The 21110-nt window shown below is 33.9% G+C and overlaps 1 long non-coding RNA gene across 5 annotated transcripts; it reads left to right on the top strand.

Moving 5' to 3' along the window:
• Nucleotides 1-432: 432 nt before the first annotated feature.
• On the top strand, nucleotides 433-18981 carry LOC137826248 (uncharacterized). 5 transcript variants are annotated; one of them, XR_016515064.1, is made up of 5 exons: nucleotides 433-788; nucleotides 1983-2075; nucleotides 2272-2364; nucleotides 2489-2542; nucleotides 3458-18981. It is a non-coding gene; the product is annotated as an uncharacterized LOC137826248 (long non-coding RNA). The 5 variants fall into 5 exon arrangements; XR_011083464.2 differs by having other exon boundaries at nucleotides 2272-2542; nucleotides 3458-3526; nucleotides 3655-18980; XR_016515065.1 differs by lacking the exon at nucleotides 2489-2542.
• Nucleotides 18982-21110: the final 2129 nt, after the last annotated feature.

The following is a 21110-nucleotide window of genomic DNA, read 5'->3' as shown; positions in this document are numbered from 1 at the left end:
GTTATTGAAATGTTTCAGCATTTCTTGAGATTTTTAGGGTTAGAGCTTGACAATATGTCTTTGCCTGTTTCTTCCTGACCTTGATCTTACAAGAAAATGAACAAATTTCCGCTGATTTGCTTAGACCTCTGTTGGATAGTGTAGGAAATATCAGAAACTCAATTGAATACTGTGTCAAGTTGTAATTTCAAACAGATACTTTTCTATTTCAAGTCGTAATTAATATTAATCTTTATATTTAAAAATGATGATTTTGGATCTTATAATTTTATAATTTGTGAATTTTTCCCGTGTTTTAATCTTCCAAGTTCGATAAAATGAGCGAAATTGAGAATTATAAAAAATGTGAAAAGCAAGATTATAATTGTAATGTATAGAAAGTAAATAAAAGTATATTATATAAAAGAATGGGAAACAGAAGTCACGTGAGGTTTGGAAGATTGGAGTGGAAACGACGTTTCCCTTGATTTAGAAGGGAAGTGCAATGGAAGGTGCAAAAGAAATTCCTAAAACTGGTTGGTATTATTGTAGGGCTTGTGTTTGGTACAAGAGTCTCACAGAGTAGAGTGAGTGAGTATTCTATTCCAATGCCATCATCCAATTCCACTCAGTAAGATGTCAACAAACCTGTCAAGAGAAAACCCGTCTACACCAAAGTGGATCAGCTCAAACCTGGAACCAACCGTCACACGTTGGTGGCTAAGGTCTTGTCCTCCGACACCGTCGTGGCAAACCGCGATCTTCCTATGCCCATAACATCAGAGCTACTATCACTCGCAATGAACAAGGTACTCCAATTTCACCTACCCATCCTTGCAAAAGTTATTCTTTTTTACTTATTTCAATTTCCCTTTTATCAAATGGAAACTTTTCACTTGGACAGTATTTTATTTGTCTCAATTTTGAGTTTTTATTTTCATTTTGGAGTTTTCTTTATAAGATCTGGATTTGTATTGGGTTTGTGAGATTGCGCATGTTTAGTGCTCTAATTTCAATTATGCATATGCGCTATGATGGTGGTGAGTGAATCATAAGTGTCTGATTCGATAGATAAGATAAGCCCTTCTTCCCATATATTTTTGGTTGGATTGCGTGACCTATTTATATCTCTGCACTCCTCTATTGCCAATTTCTATGTAAGCATACTATAGCCTCATCTACATTAGGCCTTTTGATGCTGCAGTGAGAAAAAATAATAGAAAAACACAATAGGAGGAAGCTAAGCCATCTTGGCTCTAACATAACATGTAGTTTCATGCTTATGACCTATGGGTTTATGCAATACCTATATTGAGAGAAACTATGTTATCATCATAGTTGGGTTTGGAATTAATACAGATCGCCAGATGAGGTGGACTTCTGCAAGCTAATGAGATTAAATGCCTCATACATCTTATACATACTTATAACACATGGTTCGAGTTCACCCATATATCTTACCCCAACTTTTTATATTGATTATTGGACATGAATAATTTACCTTGCATTCTTTTTCCTAATTCAACATAAATAGATTATAACTCAAAATCACAAAAAAGAAACTACATATAAAAGAAGAAGAAAATTTTAATTTAAAAAGAAGAACAAAAAAGGAACTACTTCTAAATTGAATTACTTCACCAGGAATCAGTGCATATATCATTCCTGCATTCAGTATTTGATTTTTTCTCATGTTAGTGTAGGCCACTGAACACAAAATGGGCATGACTTGGGAACATAAACTAATTGCTTTTGTACAAGAGAAATTTTCAACTTAAAGTTTGAAGACAACTGTAATAACTTAATTTTGCCATTTATTTTACTAAGCTACGGCTAGTAATTTAATCATATGAAATGACATAATGTGACAGTTGAATGGAAGTCCGGGTTAGGTTCAAAATGTTGAAAATGGAAGCCATCTGGAAGGTTCAACAACTTGTCTTCTATCCCTTCTCCTGCTCCCTCTCTAATTTTAGTTTTACCATTTTATAACAATGTTTCAGGTCCCCTAGACCAGTGTTGCTCTCCAACCCATCCAGTACTTTCGATTTGTCTGTCTCTTCACAAATTAAGAAACACAGGAAGAAGAGAACAAAGTTGGTATTCATATCTATTAAATTTGTCCTATATATCTTGCAAAAAAATTGCTGATATTTTTCATCTAGCCGGTGGTTTATGTAGTTATGGTCTCAAACTCATAGATTCCATGAATTGATAGTTTCTTTGATAATTGTTATGTGTTCTTCTATCTCTCTCTCTCTAAACTCATATGCCTCCAACTATGTTATTAAGGTCGTCAAAAAGGATGAGCCGTTCAAATACTTATAAGAATGCTTTTGTGGCTGTTCTACCCGAGAAGAAAAATTTGTTGAAGATGAAAAAGAAGTTTGTATCTCTACCTTTATCATTTGTCACTCTTGATGTAGTTAGGATAATATGGTTGTGGGTGAACTGTTTTGAACTAAATATTTTTTTTTCCGGCTTAATTCTAATAAACTGTTATTACTAGGTCACACTGTAAGTAAAGTTGAACTCCCCCAGAAAGCATCAAATTCGAAATCTAGTAAGAGTTAATGTTAATACCTACACCCTTTCATTTATATGTATTTATCAGATTGTATTGTTATATCACTCGTTGCTGATGATAATCATTTTGTTAATCCAACGTATTATTCTCAAGGGATTAGTGATTGCATAAGTTAGTTTTTGAGGAAAATGGACTGTTGGATGGAATTGAAGTAGCTTAGCTTATTATGCACGCGGACAGGTTGTTTGTGTGTTTTTTTTTTTGTAAGGCATGTCTATTATCCGGCTAACAATCACATTTTGGTTAACAGAAATTGCTTGAAGGTTTCAAAATGGGCTGGTTTGAGGTCCATGCACGATTTGCTTCTTTTTTGAAGTCATGAAAAGGAGAATTATAATAATTAAACAAGTTCTTTTATCAATACGTTTTATGTTTTATTTAAAATCTAAGTCCTCTTTTCTTTGTTTGTTTTCAAATGGTTTAATTTTTTTTTATATCTAGGTGTCTTTGTTTTAAACTTTTTTCTTAAAAGATAATCCCTTTGAAAAAGACTCTATGATGTAATTAAAGTTAATTTAAGATATATTTTTGGATTTGTTAATATTTAACTCTATTAAATTAAGGATTAAAATTATTTGGTTGTTGAACTAGTTATATTGTTTATTTTGATTGTAGGTATTTAGTATTTTTTTTCTAAATATGAGACTAGATATATTTGAATAAAAATTTTCATTTGCTCTGTCTCCTTTGTTTTTTTTTCAATTAATATTGTTGTTAGCTCTTCCTTTTTCTGATGTGATTCTTCATTTCTTGGTATATGATTTCATTAATTAAAATTCAATAGATTCTGAATTGATTCCTTTAGTGTTGCTAAAAGTGAAATTGATAATCAGACTAACATTCTTGATCTAGCTTTTGGTTTGTCCTTGAAAAAGATTCATTGTTTTGCAGACATTTCTTGAGTTGGGAGGATTATTAATTCTTTCAAACACAGGAGCTGCATTAGATGCATTCAAAATTGTGAGGGGTTAAGAGTTTATCATATGTTCTTTTTTTTTGGTTTGGAAATTTTATCTTTATGAATAGACTTTTAAAGTTTCATAATTTGCTAATGATGGATTTGTGTCTTCTTCTTTGCGGTTTTTGAGATGATTTGCGGATGCTCCATGGATTGAAGGTGGAACAAGGATCTCACGTAAAGAGCTAGATTCCTTGAAGGTGCATGCTAAGTATGAAGAGTGAGTGGTGAGGCCATCTCACTTGGAAGGTGACGGTTTAGGAAGATTAAGAGCCTAATCCTAAGAGGTTTTATGCAAAGAGTGAGAATGACACAATTGACAGCATTTCACTAATGAATTAATCTTGAAAATACATGAGGTAGACTCCTCCTTTTATAGCCAAGGAGGATCGGAAATGGCCAAGGCAAATGGTGGGAAATTCAAAACCTAAAGGTTTGAGTATTGGCGCCTAATTGTAGCTCACATGATAAGTGTGACTAGGTGTGCTCCATGTGCTTCAATTAGGTCTAAATGACCGACCTTAGTTAGATTAGGTGTTTCTAAAAACCCTAATCTAACTTAGGTTGATTTTTAGATGCCTACATTCAACCTAATTACAATTAAACAAATTTACAAAAGAAAATTCTTATGCTACTTTTGACAAGAATTTAAAGACTATACTACGTTTGAATTTGGATATCTTGGAACATGTAGAGGTAAATTTCTCTGCCATCAGTAGCAGTGTTCCAATCCTCTTCAAGCCTCTTAGCCATGACCCTTGTAGTTGGCCCAATATGTCTTGATGTTTGACTCTCCTTTGGGTTGGTGCTTGGCCCTCTTCCATCATCCCCTCCCCTTGGAAATAATTTGTCCTTAAATCCAAGGCGTCATTTTCTTCATTGGTACCTACGAAAAGAGACAAGTCAATGACATTAAAAGTATCATGTACTCCATATTCGACAGGTAAATCTAATTTGTAAGCATTATTATTGACTTTCTTGAGGATTTGGAAGGGTCCATCACCACGGGGACTAAGTTTGGACTTTCTCTTAGTTGAAAATCTATCCTTCCTAAGATGAAGCCAAACTAAGTCCCCTTCCTAAAAAATGATTTCTCTCTTCCTCTTATTGTTGTATTTGACCTATTTCTCAGTTCGTTGTTGTATTTGAGTTTTAACCTTCTCATACATTTTTTTAACAAATTCAGTTTTGATAGCTCCTTCCTTATGCACAAAATCTCGTGGATTAGGAAGGGGTAGCAAATCTAAAGGAGTAAGAGGGTTAAAACCATATACAACTTCAAAATGAGAAGCATTAGTAGTTTTGTGAACTATATTGTAGGCAAATTCAATATGGGGAAGGTACGCATCCCAAGATTTGTGGCTACCCTTCATGATTGCCCTAAGCATAGTACCAAGAGATCTATTGACTACCTCGGTTTGTCCATCCGTTTGAGGATGACATGATGTGGAAAATTGTAGTCTAGTGCCAAGTTTTTCCCAAAGAGTTTTTCAAAAATGGCTTATAAACTTTGTATCTCTATCCGATACTATACTCCTTGGTAAACCATGAAGTCTTACCACTTCTCTAAAGAAGAGTTTAGAAATATTTTGAGCATCATCCACTTTGTGGCAAAGAATAAAATGTGTCATTTTACTAAAACGATCCACAACCACAAAGATGAAGTCATAACCTCTTGCAGTACTAGGAAGTTCTAAGATGAAATCCATGCTAATATCTTTCCATGGAGCATTTGCAATCGGTAGAGGGGTATAGAGTCCATGAGACATTGTTTTAGCTTTAGCTTTTAAACATGAAATACACCTAAAACAATGTCTTTGGACATCTCTTCTCATGTGTGACCAAAAGAATTTTTCTTTTAAAAGATCAAGAGTTTTGTCAACTCCAAAATGGCCCATGAGACCCCCTTCATGTGATTCCTTTACAAGAAGTTTTCTATGTGTGTCTTGGGGTATACAAAGTTTGCTTTCTTTAAAAAGATACCCCTCAGATACATAGTAACCTTCTTGTGCTCTACGTTCACATTTAGCAAAGATGAATGCAAAGTCTTGGTCTTCTTGATAAAGTTCTCTTATGTTGTCAAATCCAAGAATTTGAGCACCAAGTTTTGAAAAGAGCCCATGTCTCCTTGAAAGAGCATCCGCTACTATATTTGTGCTTCCCTTCTTGTATTTGATGACATAAGGAAATTGTTCAAGAAATTCTATCCATTTTGCATGACATTTATTGAGCTTGTGTTGACCTTTCAAATATTTCAAAGACATGGTCACTATGTATAACAAATTCTTTAGAAACAAGATAGTATTTCCAAGTCTTTAAGGCCCTCACAAGTGCATAGAGCTCTTTGTCATAGGTGGGGTAGTTAAGGGTGACTCCTTGAAGTTTTTCACTAAAATAAGCAATTAGATGCCCTTCTTGTAACAAAACCGCACCTATGCCAACCCCCGATACCACACTCTAGCTCAAAAGTTTTAGCAAAATTTGGTAAAGCTAGAATGGGTGCATTAGTTAGTTGAGCTTTTAGCCTCTTGAAGACTTGTTCATGCTTTTCATTCCAACAAAATGTAGTGTCTTTCTTCACTAACTCATTGAGTGGTGAAGCTAGACTTGAGAAGTTAGGCACAAAGCGTTTATAAAAACTAGCCAAACCATGAAAACTCCTAACATCTCTTACATTTTGTGGAGTTGGCCATTCTTGGATGACTTTGATTTTTTTGGGGTCAACATGTATCCCTTTTTTTTCACTACAAACCCTAGAAAAACTATGCTATCAACACAAAAAGTACACTTATCACTATTAGCAAACAAACTATTATTTCTAAGCACTAGGAAAACTTCCCTAAGGTGTCTTAGGTGATCATCTAGGCTTTGACTATAAACTAAGATATCATCAAAATAAATTACTACATATTTATCTATGCAATCTCTCAAGACATGATTCACGAGCCTTATGAAAGTACTAGGTGCATTAGTGAGACCAAAGGGCATCACCAACCATTCATATAGTCCAAATTTGGTTTTAAAAGTGGTTTTCCACTCATCACCCTCCTTGATTCTAATTTGGTGATACCCACTTTTAAGATCAATTTTGGAAAATATGATTGACCAATGTAGTTCATCATGCATATCATCTAGTCTTGGGATTTGATGCCTATACTTGATGGTGATGTTGTTGATGGCTCTACAATCACAACACATTCTTCAGTTGCCATCCTTTTTGGGCACCAACAAGACAGGTAAGGGCTTAGGCTCTTTTGCACCCAACCCTTCTCCAACAAATCTTATACTTGAGATTCTATCTCCTTTGTTTCCTTAGGATTAGTTCTATAGACTGAACTATTTGGTAGACTAACCCCCAGAACCAAATCAATTTGATGTTCTATACCTCTAAAAGGAGGAAGTCCTATGGGTCCCTCTTTAGAGAATATATCATCAAATTCTTTTAAAAGATCTTTGACTTGAGGAGGTAGAGTCATAGTCTCAATTTGTGGTAGTGCATGTAAGTGTTCCTTTACAAAAGATAAGGCTAGGTTGTTCAACAAGACGCATATTTTCAAAGGTATTTTCAATTACTTTGTCTTGTTGACTGACCTTGTGGGAAGGAACACTCTTCTCCCACGCCTTTTGTTCCATAAGGGTTTGCTCTTTTTCTAATTTTGTTTTTTTTTTCTCTTCATCCCTCTTTTGTTTCATTTGTACTTGATCTCTTACCACTTGGGAATGTGGTAAAGGATTAAGTATAAACTTCTTTTCCTTGTGGGTGAAGATAATCTCGTTGGTTAGACCATTGTGTATGGTTTTCTTGTCAAATTACCAAGGTCTACCCATTAAGATCTGACAAGCTTCCATATGAACTACATCACATAAAACTGTCTTTGTAGTTACCTATAGAAAACTCGACTTTCACTTGTTTATCTATAGTTAGTTCCCTATCTTCATTTATCCATTGAAGCTTGTAAGGTTTAGGATGAGGGACTACTTGTAGATTTAACTTTTCAACCAACCTAGTGCTACAACAATTGCAACATGAATCACTATCCATAATGAGAGAACATATGTTTTCTAAAACTTTGCATCTTGTGTGAAAAATGTTTTCTCTTTGTGTTTCTATGGTTACACTAGTTTGGTTGTTGAGAGTCCTTCTAATCATCAATAATTCCCCCTCTAAAGGATACACTCTTTCATCTTCTCTCCCTTCTTTCTCACTAGGTTCTTCACAACTAGTATACTCATATATTCCTTTCAAAAACAAGGTTCTTTGGTTTGGACATTGAGCTTGCACATGTCCTCTTCCAAAGCATTTAAAGCATTTAACATTCCTAGTGCGAATGGGTGGAGTGAGCATATCTTTTCCTATGGGTTTGAGACTCTCTTTTTGGTTTTTCTTTGGATGTACTCTCCCTCTTAAAATCTCTTTTTAGATAGGAGTTAGAGTATGAACCTTCCTTACGACTTAAAGTTTTCCTTAAATTTTGTTGTTCAACTTTGATACATAGTTGAACTAAATCATTCAAGTCTTGATAAGGTAAGAGTTCAACTCTATCTCTTATCTCAAGATTTAGCCCACTTAAGAATCTAGCTATGGTGGTGGACTCATTCTCCCTAATGGAGGCTCTCATCATATATAGTTTCATCTTTTGCCTATACTCCTCTACACTCATGGTTCTTTGTTGGAGTCTTTGGAACTTGTCCATTAAGTCCCTATTATAATAGGATGGAATATGGCGGCGTCTTAGGCCTCCCCTAAGATCATTCCAATATTCTATGGGAGGTTCTCTATGAAGACGCCTATCTCTTTCTAAAGCCGTCCACCAATACATAACATTCCATTGGAAACTAAGAGTGGCTAAGGGTACTTTCCTCTCTTCACTTACTCTATGGCAAACAAATAATTATTCTACCTTTATTTCCCAATCTAAATAGACTTCTACGTTTTCTTTTCCATGGAAATGAGGTAGATCTACCATAACCTCTCTTGGGTTCTCTTGTTCTTTTCTATCTCTTCTAGTTCTCCTAGGGGGTGGTTGATAAAATTCATTTATCTTAAGACTTTCCTCCCCAAAAGAATCATGATTTTGAGAACTAGATGCATGTAAACGTATTTTTTTTAGATTTTTGAGAGCTTTCATCCTTTTCTTTAGCCATTTTCAACTCTTTGATTTGTGCCTCATGCTATAATTGTCTATATGAGAGTGATTGAAAGTCCTTGGCTAATTGTTTTATAAGAGATTGAATGGACTTTATATCACTTTCACTAGATTTAGAAGAGTGAGTTGAGTAAAGCTTTGTGTTTAAAAGTAATTTACCTCAAGACAGAAAAGGAAAGTAATGAAGGTAGCTTTCCAGGAAAGAGAGGTGAGTCACTAGGACTTCTTAAGTACCAAGTCTTTCCTTGCCAAAACCTATCCCTCAAGACTTCATACAATTCTTTTTCTAAATACTTAGATCACAATTAGGAATGAAAAATCAATTTTTATGCAAAGGAAAATAATGCAAAGCAATTAATCAATGCAAATCAAGTAATTAATGTAAAGAAATTAGCTAAGCACAAATTAAAGATTGCTAACTACAAAACTTTAAACTAGACGATTCCTAAGGTGAGGCTTTTAGACACTTAGAGCCATTGAAGACACACTCACTGTCTACACGTGATTAATCCACTAATTAATCAAGGTTAAATGTAATTACAACTCAAAGAAATACAAAGAAATTGAATTACACAAAATAAAATTCAAATTTCCTGTACTATGCACTCCTTAGCTTGTGATTGATCTTCCTTGTTGTGTTGTAGAAAGTGTATGTGTTTGTATTTGTATTTGTATTACCTGCAGCTCCTTGCCTTAACCTCTTATGGTTAGTCAATTAAAATCTTCAAAACAGTACTTACTAAGTAGGGATAGACTCACCACAATGTCAATTCCACTTAATAAGCACCAATTGAATTTTATCTACCAACAATTTAGAGGTCAAGAAATGAAAGCAAGAAACAATTCAAATTTTAAAAGAGGACAACAACAAATGGATTTGAATTATATGACACAACTTAGAAAGAGTTTTGAATAATATTGGACATGCAATAAAAATAGGCACTCAATAAAGGATGACACACAAATGGAACCTAAAGAAAGACACTAGAATTGATTAGAAAAACCAAAACAGCACTAGTGGAAAATTTAGGTCCACAAAGCGTGACTTAAAATGTTTATGCTGAGCTGGCTATTTTGAAATTGAATTTGAAATTTTAACCACAAACGATTCAAGGTCTTGGCAAACTTTTGGTGCTGGAATCACACCAAAATCATGCACCAAATAATTGTGATAAATCTTTCAAAAGTATTGTCCAACTACCGTATATTTTAGCGCTAGGATGCACACTTTTTTTGTTTTATTTATCATTTTTTCTCTATTTTGTCTTTTGTTCTGATTTTTTTATTGATTTTCTAACACATCAAACTGTATAGATCCAAATTTTCATAATTTTTCTTCAACGTATTTGAAATTCATAACGAAAAACAGCCAGCACAGAATTTGAAAAATAGAGTAATTCTAATTCTGGAATTTAAAAAACAGAATGAAGAACTTCAAAAACACAATGGAGTGAATGTATATGAATTTGTATGGATCTAACATACAAATATGAACTCAAACTAAAAGAAAAATGCACCAAATGATCAACAAACACAGAATTATAAATCTGGACTCAAATCAAGAACCAAAATTATCAACAAAGTCAGTACTCCATGGAATTCATGATAAATTAGGAGAAACATAACTTCTATAAAACATAATTGGATTCAGAAATTAAAATGACTCAAGACACATAATGAACCGAATGGAATTGTAACAAGACTCAAACAAACTAAAAACAAAACAACAACACAATTTTATATAGATTCCTACACAAATGTGAAAATTAGAAGCTCAAGAACAATTTGAACACAATGCACTGATTTAATTTCTTCAAACAACACCTAAATCAAATTAAAATGCAAAAAGACAGCAAGAAAACATGAAGAATTGAAGAACAACACGAAAACAAGAAGAACACAAACATAAAAATGAAAGAAGACACTTAGCTCTTGTAGAACCATAGCTCATGATACCAAATGATGGATTTGTGTCTTCTTTGAAGTTTTTGAGGTGATTTGCGGAAGCTCCATGGATTGAAGGTGGAACAAGGATCTCACGTAGAGAGCTGGATTCCTTGAAGGTGCATGCTAAGTATGAAGAGTGAGTGGTGAGGCCATCTCACTTGGAAGGTGACGGTTTAGGAAGATTAGGAGCTTAATCCTAAGAGGTTTTAAGCAAAGAGTGAGAATGACACAAAATTGGTAGCATTTCACTAATGAATTAATCTTGAAAATACATGAGGTAGGCTCCTCCTTTTATAGTCAAGGAGGACCGGAAATGGCCAAGGCAAATGGTGGGAAATTCAAAACCTAAAGGTTTGAATATTGGCGCCTAATTGTAGCTCACATGGTAAGTGTGACTATGATGGAAGAGGGCCAAGCTCAACCTCCCATGAAAGACAAGAGCCAAGCCAAGAGCGTCTAGAGCCAAGTCAAGAGCGTCTAATTCAAAGGGAAGAGCGTCTAGGACCAATTACTAGGTCCATGGCCAAGCGAATCCATGAAGACTTGGACCAAGCTACGGATGGAAGAGAGAGCTATTTGTATATGCTACATGAAGGCCCATTAAGAGTAGCTTAGTATTAGTTGTAGTGTAAATAGCACAAACTTGATTCCATGAGAATTTGACCTAGATTTGCTACGTTTCGAGAAGGATTCTTTCATTAGGATCGGCCATGTGCCATGAGTTCCTTGTGATGTCATTTACATTTCATTTAGATTGCATTTGCTTATCATTAGGTTAACCTTTATGGTCCTCCTTAGCCTATAAAAGGGGGAGCCAACATCATGTATTTTCAAGATTGAATAGAGTATTGTTATGCTGCCAATTTTGTGCCATACACTACTCCTTGCCTAGCATCTAGGTTTTAATCTTCACTTCATCACCTTAGTTTTCTTGTCAAATTGCTAAGGTCTACCCAACAAGATGTGACAAGCTTCCATGGGAACTACATCACACAAAACGTTATCTTTGTAGTTGCCCACAGAAATCTCGACTTTCACTTGCTTATCTACAGTTAGTTCCCCATCTTCATTGATCCATTGAAGTTTGTAAGGTTTAGGATGAGAGACTAATTGTAGATTTAGCTTTTCAACCATTCTATCGCTACAACAATTGCAGCAAGAGCCACAATCCACAATGAGAGAACAAACGTTTTCTAAAACTTTGCATCTTGTGTGAAAAATGTTCTCTCTTTGTGTCTCTAGGTTCACGCTAGATTGGTTGTTGAGGGTTCTTCTAATCATCATTAATTCCCCCTCACATGGATATACTCTCTCATTGTTCTCCTCCTCTTTCCCTCTAGGTTCATCATCATAGCTATTATACTCATATACCCCTTTTAAAAACAACGTTCTTTGGTTTGGACATTGAGCTTGAACATGACCTCTACCATAACATTTAAAGCATTTGACATCCCTAGTGCGGATGGGTGGAGTGAGCACATCTTTTCCTACACTCTTGGGAGTTTCTCTTTGTTTTTCTTTAGGTACACTTTCCTCCCTTTTATACTCTCTTTTTGGATAAGAGTTAGAGTATGAACCTTCTAGATATGAGTTGGTATATGAAAAGACACTTTCAAGAATTGGATTAAGATTCTAAACCCTTCAAGAACTCATCAAGAACACAAAAGAACACAAGATTTGAAACAAGAACACAACAAGAATTAAAACTACCGGTTGAAACACAATAAAGAACAAAACCCACAAATTGAAACTAAAGAATTCAATATAGAAATGGGTTTCTATGGAAAACGAAACAAGAACAGCATATACAAAGGAAAGGAACCTTACAAAGTGAAGAACAAGTGCAACAAATGAAAGGAAAGAATTGAACCGATTGAAATTGGAAAACTACAAGAAAATAACAATGGGTAATTATGGAAGATGAAAGGAGATGGACTTATGTGGTTGATGATCCTCGAAGTGTTTCACGCCACTTGAAGGGTGGAGAAGCTTCAAGATGAGTGGATGCCGCCACTTGAGAGTCCCAAGAACCTCCCAAGATAAGACTAGGAAGAAGAGTAGAGAACAAGTCTCACACAACTCTCTCACCAATTTGGTATAGTTTCTTTACTCAAAAATTCAATTTCAACTTATGATACAAGGCACCATGTACCTCTATTTATACAAGACAAGGGAGTTGGAAGAGTCACTCTTCTAGTTCATTCTCTAATCTAGCGCCTAAGAGGGAAAGGAATAGAAAGAGACACTGCTTCTAGCCTTTTCCTAAAACTAGCGCCTAAGATGCCTTACATGAGAGGTGTCTTTTGGTTTTCCTCTTTTGGCATTCTCCTAAAGGCTACTCCTATATTATTTACAAATTTATACAAGGGTAATTACAAAAAGACAAAGCATTTGATGCTCTTTACCCAAAACTTTAGCCTTGCTCCTTGTAATCCTTCCTTGAGGTTCTTAAGCTTGGGCCTCACTTTCTTCTTCTACTTGATCTCCATCACTTCCCTACGACTTGAGGTTTTCCTCAAATTTTGTTGTTCAAACTTGATACACAATTGAATTAAATTATTCAAGTCTTGGTAGGGTAAGAGTTCAACTTTATCTCTAATCTCAAGGTTAAGCCCATTTAAGAATCTTGCTATGGTGATGAGTTCAGACTCCTTAATTGAGGCTCTCATCATGTATAATTCCATTTTCTGCCTATATTCCTCTACACTCATGGTCTTTTGTTGGAGTCTTTGGAGCTTGTCCATTAACTCCCTATTATAGTAGGAGGGAATATGGCGGCGTCTTAAGGCTTCCCTAAGATCATTCCAATAATCTATGGGAGGATCCTTATGAAGACACCTATCTCTCTCAAGGGTCTTCCACCAATACATAACATTGCCTTGAAAACTTAAAGTGGCTAAGGGTACTTTTCTTTCTTCACTCACTCTATGGCAAGCAAACAATTGTTCTACCTTCATCTCCCAATCTAGATAAACTTCTACATTTTCTTTTCCATGGAAATGAGGTAGATCTACCCTAACCTCTTTTAGGCTTTCTTTTTCTTGTCTTTCTCTTCTAGTTCGCCTAGGGGGTGGTTGATAATGTTCATTTATCCTAGGACTTTCTTCCCCAAAAGATTCATGATATTTAGAACTAGATGCATGTGAACTTTTTTTAGATTTATAAGAGTTTTCATCCCTTTCTTTAGCCATTTTCAGCTCTTTAATTTATTCCTCATGTTCCAAATATCTATATGAGAGTGATTGAAAGTCCTTTGATAATTGATTTAAAAGAGTTTTAATGGACTTTAGATCACTTTCACTAGATTTAGAAGAATGAGCTGACATGATTAAAGTTTTGTGTTAAATGTAATTTACCTCAAGAAAGATAGGTGTAGTAATCAAGGTAGATTCCCAGTAAAGGGAGGTGAATCACTATGATCACTTAAGTACCAAACCTTTCCTAGCTAAAATCTATCCTTCAAGACTTTCACAAAACTTTCTCTAAGTAATTCACTTATATCACAATCAAGAATGAAAACACAATTTTATTCAAGAAGAATGCAAAGCAATTAAACAAAACAAAGCAAGTAAACAATGCAAAGCAATTAACTAAAACACAATTAAAGTTTACTAACTAGAAAGCTTTAAAGCTAGACGTATCCTAAGGTGAGGCATCTAGACACTTAGAGCCATTGAAGACACACTCACCGTCTAATGCGTAATTAATCCACTAATTAATCAAGGTTTAATGCAATTACAATTCAAAAGAAATACAATGGAAATTGAATTACAAATTTTTTTTTTTAGAATTCCTATTCTATGCACTTCTTTTGCTTTTTGGTACTCCTTCTTAGTGTGGCCCTTGCTATTGGCACCCACTCTTTGTGTATTTTTTGTACTCTCACTTGCTGCATCACTCTTGTTCAACCTCTCAAGGATATTCAAATTAAGTCTTCAAAACAGCACCTACTAAGTAAAAATGGACTCACCACAAAGGTTAACTCCAAACTTAACCAAGCACCACTTTTGAAAACTTTCACCAACAATAGAAGTCAACAAATTTAAAGTAAAGAAACAATTCAATTTGAAATTTGGATAACAACAAATGGAGTAATATTATGACAACTTGAAAGAGTAATTGAGTAATTTGACAAGCAAGAAAATAAGGTAACTCAACCAAAGGTGACACAAATTGAATCCTAAAGATTGGCACTAGAATTGGATTAAGAAAACCAAAACAATACTATTGGAATTTGAAATACAAAATGCATGACTTACAAAATTTATGCTGAGGTTTATATTTTGAATTTGAATTTGAACATTAAATCACAAGCAGTGAAATATCTTAGCAAAAATTTGGCGCTGGAATCACACCAAAAAAATACACCAATTAATTGTGATAATTTTTTCAAATCTGTTGCCAAATCACCGTTTCTGTTCACGCCAGAATGCACAAGTTTTGTATTTGATTTATCATTTTTTTTTCTATTTTGAATTTTGACTCACTTTTTTATTATTTTTTTATAACACATCAAACTGTTTAGATCCATAATTTTATAATATTTATCCAACGAATTTTAATTTTATAAGAAAAAAAACAGTCAGCACAGAATTAAAATAGAGGAATCTTAATTCTGGAATTAAAAACAGTTTTAAGAAACTTCAAAAACACAATAGAAGAGATGTATAAGAACTTGTATGGATCTAGAACTCAAGCATGAACTCAAATTTAAAAATTAAAATGCACCAAAGTATCAAACCCAGAATTATAAATTTGGACTCAAATTTAAAATCAAGCAACCAAAATTATAAAAAACAGCACTACATGGAATTGATGACAATTTAGGAGAAACATGACTTGAAAAAACATAATTGGATTCAAAAATCAAAATGACTCAAATCAACACAATATGAACTGATTAAAATTGCAATAAAGATTCAAATAAACCAAAAACATAACAGCAACACAAAACTATATGGAATCCTACACAAAATTGCACAAGGATTGCTCTAGAACAATTGAACAAGATGCACCGATTGGAATTTCCAAACAGCACACCAATTCAAAACGAAAATTAAAAAACAGCTAGACAATATGGAAGTGAGGAACAACAAGGAATTAAGAAGATCACAAAATGAAAATCAAGATAAGGCACTTATCTCTTGAAAACCATAACTCTGATACCAAATGATGCAAGAGTGTCATAATCCTTTGGAGAATTGTTGGTGGAATTTGCGGAAGCTTAATGGATGCTCACGGTCAAGGCTCTCCTAGGAGATGTGGCTGCCTTGGAGGTGCAGGTTAGGTATGAAATGTGAGTGGTGAGGCCATCTCACTTTGGTAGAATGAAAGTTTAAAGATCAATTGTCTATCCTAAAGAGGTAGGAGAAGATTGGCACAAAATTGGCAGCAATTCACTATTAGATTGAGGGTTTAGGGTTTAGTGGCGCCTAACTCAAACACATGGAAAACATGTTCAATGACTTGGAACGCACTCCTAATAGGCTTGCCTAGGACCGACCTAGGTTAAATTAGGATTTTTAAGAAACCCTAATTTTAACCTAGGTTGGTATTTAGGTACCAATTTTCATTTTAACAAAAATTACAAATGAAATTTTCTATGCTAATTTGACAAGAATTTAAATTCTACTCTACACTAGAATTCATGGCATCTTGAACATGTATAAAAAGGTTTCTCTGCCATCAGTAGCAGTATTCCAATCTTCTTGAAGCTTCTTTGCCATGACTTTAGTGGTTGGCCCAATTCTACACTTTGGTGGGCTTGCATTTGAGTTGGTGTTTGGGCCTCTTCCATCACAAAAAAAAAATGAATTATCTCAACTCAAAGATATGTTTTCTAGATATTTGGATATTCCAGATAAATATAGGAGAAAACATTGGGAATGGTATGGTAGGAAAGAAGATTCTTATAGAAAATCGTATTCTCCAAAAGAAGGAACACTACCATAGTTTAGTTGATTCCAGGAAAGAGTCTAAGGGGGAGGGTTACCCCTCCAAATCCATAAAATAGGATTCAAAGAAAAAAAGAAAAAGATATTGAAAAATATGAAAAAGAACCCATAATAAAGTATCAAAGGCATTACTCTCCCAAGTTCCCCTGAACTTGTAGTTTGCTTTTAAAGGAATTTAAAAGTGAAATTTTTAAACTACATCCTCATCCATTAAAGATGATGTTTTGGAGATAGAAAAAAAGAATCTAGACCCTAACTTCACATGTTGTTTTCACTTACTCTTGCTCTAGCACTATCCATAGAGAAATTATTTTTCAAACAAAGTGTCAAACCTTTAAAAATTCTCTCATTATGGATAGTAGATCATGTTATAACTTTAATAGTATTTGGTTAAAATGTTGAAACTCAACATAAATGCCCATTCCCAATTTCCTAAACTTTCTTGGATTCAGAAGAAAGGTCTTTTACCATATTTTTATTCTTATTTTCTATGTATATATATAATTTGTTTTATTGTTTGATGTTTACTGTAGGTTGATATTTGACACTAGAGGAAAATAATAAATTTGGTCATGCCGGTTGACTCAGTCGTCGTTGACTTCAAAGGTAGATGGTGGCTCCTCCTATCTCCTGGTGGTTTACGCTCTCTCCTCGGGTAGTTGAGAGTGGCTCCGTTGAAATGGATGGGGCCCTACCTGTTGATTGCACTCCGACGATCAAGTTAGTACTGAGCTAAGAAACAATAAGTGTGCAAAGCAGTTTCAGTCTTAAAAACGACATACCTCTCTAGGGTTCTTACCACCCTTTATATAGGCTGTAATTAGGTCAACTTCCCTATCCCTCAAGGATCTTTCCTTAAGTGGAATTAGGGTTTAATGGTGAGGCATCTTGTGACGCGCTGCACAAGCTTAGCACAACCGCGACACAAGACTTGCCTCTTCTAGAGTGCAATCTTTCTAACAACATGGTCGCCAGGGTACCAACTCATGTACTAGCACTGCTGCGCCATCTGTTCTGTGGTGCCTTAATTATTCACGTGTCATGCATGCAGTCTTTCACTGGAAACCGTAACCCTTATGGGCCTTAGCACCTCCAAAGAACACTTGTTTGTGTCGTACCCGAATGTACTATACACACCCCATGCATGATCCTCTCGTGATTTAGGTCTTTCTAGTATCTGGGTGTTGACTCACATTAACTCATACTGTTCGTGGGGCCCAACTTACATGGCCCATTATTACTGTCAGACCACCGAGGTCCGATGTCAATGTCCGATGTCGGCCTCTTCTTCAACTGATGTCCGAGGTCTGGGCAGTACAAAATCAAATAACAAAGGTTGTTGTCATTAGGCATCGTTCAGATCTGAAAACAAATCCTTTTCAAGCAGGAAGGAATGATGACAACCCATCCAGACTCAAAACCATTGGCTAAGATAATTGAAGAGGATGAGGTCTAATGAAGAGATTGAATATTCTTTTTCTTCTTCTTAACCTTGAAAATAAATGTACAGATTAGTGTAGGAGTTTATTGGGCCTTGTATTCTAGGTCAACATAGTGTAGGATTTATTTTGGACCTTGTATTTGGACCAAGTAGAGTAAAATATTATTTGGGCCTTGTATTTAGACCAAGTAGAGTAAAATATTATTTGGGTCTTGTATTTAGACCATAAATAGTTTAGGGTAAATAAACCCAACCCTAGGAGAAAAAATGGTGCCAAACTGGGGTAAATAACCTAGATTGGGTGTCAAGTTTTTGTTTGCCTTGAAGCTTGGGTTGCAAACTATTTCTTTAAGAAGCTTACTCTCTAAGTTAGGGTTAGGTTTAGGGTTTGAGAAGCTTGGGCTGCAAGCTTCATTCTCATATAAATAAGGCACTCATGTACATGAATTTTTAGCTTTAAATTGAATAAAGAATTACTGCCAATATTTATGCATAACTCACTTATTCTTAGCTTTCTTTAGGTTATCTCTTCTTATAGAAGTTAGCCTAGAACCTCTTCAAGAGTTGGCCTAACCCCTTTTGAATTCAGATAGAATTTCCACAACAAATTACTTCCTCTAACTCCTAACATCTTCACACCCTTCTGCCTCCATCAAAGGACCTTTTCCTCCACGATTTCAAGCATTGAAGCCAAGGAGAAAGTCATCAAATAACATCAAAGCAATATATCTTAACAAAAAGATGAAGAAGAAACAATATCAAAGAAATGAATCAAAACAAGCATGTAGATAATGTGTATAGATGTTTATTTATAATATATGAAAATTAAAACATGTAATACTCTTCTTGAATCTAATGCAAATAAGTATGTGTCTAAAGAAAATCTATCTACATAAGATATTACTCAAAAAAAAGTGTTGTATACAAACCATTGCTATATGTTTGTCCTTTTACTAAAAAAAAAATGTATCTTTCTCTCCCATTTTGTCATATACAAAATGTATTGAGAATTTTGGTGGTAACACATAATTTTTTTATTTATATTTATAACTTTATTTTGTCTTCAAAGTACTTTCATATACTTTATTATATATAATTTTACGTTTTCTTGTTATTAGTAACTAGTGGAAACACAAATACTCTCGCGCTTGTTTATCCGCATTTTTTATTTTTATCATTTACATATAATTATGTTTAATATTAAAATTTAAATAAATGATGTTATTTTTTGTACATTTGTATTATCCGTATAAATTTATAATTGATTCTAATAAATATGGATAATACACATGATAATGAATTGTTATCGAAACATAATAAATAGAGTAATTATATATGGTAAGTTAACAAATGTTAAGTAAAATTATAACATTTTTGTTACCTGCATTTTTTTATTGATCAAGTCAAACATAACAAATAGACGTCAATCTCATTTCTGAAACAATATTTGTGATATAAATAGTGTTGTTTCTCCTTTCTCTATAAGTTTTTCTTCATGTATTCATTTGTCCTTTGTTCAATGGTCATTTTTCATTTTCTATTTCTAACATTTAGTCTTCAAGTTTGTGTTTGTTGTTCTTATGTCGATCTTTTATTACTTATATTTTCCATTTTGTTATGTAATCTATTAAAATGTGGAAAAATAATAAACATTAAAAAATTATAAAAATTACATATTTATAGTTACTTATAATTAGAAAATTTTAAAGTACTAAATCATTTGTTTAAAATAAGATGGTATAATTTTTTAATACTATTTTGTGATAAAATTACAGTAAAGAAAACTAGGTTAGTAAATAATAAAATAAACAAAGAAGGGTATTGATATATTAATTTCAAGTAAATTTCATATTTGTTAACAATATTAATTTTATGTACAAGGAACTTATGTGATATTTCTTTATCATAAAATTTAAGAAAAAGAGAGAAAACACCCGAAATATGAAATGGATTAATTTTAAATGTAAATGATAACATTTTAGAAGACTCTCTTTAACGGATTTCATAAGACTGTTTTTGTCTATAAAAAAACTCACATTACAACACAATAAAAATTGAAAATTTATAACTATTAATAAAATATGAAAAATATACTATCAATTTATTCTCTTTTTTTCATATTTTTTTATTATATATATATATTTTTTTAATATCAGTTTTCCACAAAATCATTACAAAATTTTACATTAGTTAATTATCATCAAAACAATACATCACATTCACTAATGTTATCAAATTTCTTACAATCTTTATTTATCTTCACAACTTTTTATTCCAAAATATATCTTTATTAAATATTTTGATTATACGATTGTCAAAATAAGTATTTAATTTAAATTTTTTAGATCTTATAACTAATCTCATATATATATATATATTATTTATAATGTATTATATTTTAAAGATGTATTCAAAGTTAATTTTAGTGTTATAGTTTTTTTTTTTACTTTTAAAGTATAATAAGACTAATAAAAATAAAATTATTATGCATATCATAACAATAAATGTACACTATTTTATTTGAAATTTTTTCCTTTCTCTATAAATCTTACATTTTATTTTATGTTTTGTTGGTACTATCCCGACCAGTCCTCGGTCATCGACTCAGAGGCTAACCTTAGACATCGCGCATCGATGCTTGGTAATGGAAGGGGGTCACGTGAAGTGGGCCCCAAACGCACCTACCAGGGGATTGGTTAGTCTTTGGTATTGCTATTCTAAGCCCGATGTTGGAGATCGACATCAGACCTCGTCAGTAGAGGGAGAAGATCGAACATCGGCCGTCAAGATGTAGTAGAAGGCCACGTAAGGTGGACCCTAGAGTTTTGTTAAGATAACAGTTAAAGACAAGAGATTTGTGGGAAGCCTAAGTCATGAGAGATCCATGCACTTGGTGTGTATGACGCATAGAGGCGCAACACGTATGGATAATCCTGGGAGGCGTTAAGGCCCATTAGAATTAGGGTTTCCAGGGAAGTTTCATGCATGGCACGTGGACACTTAGGGCACCCACAAACAGATGGCGCGGGAGATTAGGTGCACAAGTTGGTACCCAGGCGGCCACTCTGTTATTTTTTGTACTCCAGTTAAGGGAAGT

Source organism: Phaseolus vulgaris, chromosome 8 (assembly GCF_051622355.1).
Source record: "Phaseolus vulgaris cultivar YP4 chromosome 8, ASM5162235v1, whole genome shotgun sequence".
Classification (NCBI taxonomy): Eukaryota; Viridiplantae; Streptophyta; class Magnoliopsida; order Fabales; family Fabaceae; genus Phaseolus; species Phaseolus vulgaris.
This window is presented reverse-complemented; position numbering and strand designations above follow the sequence as displayed.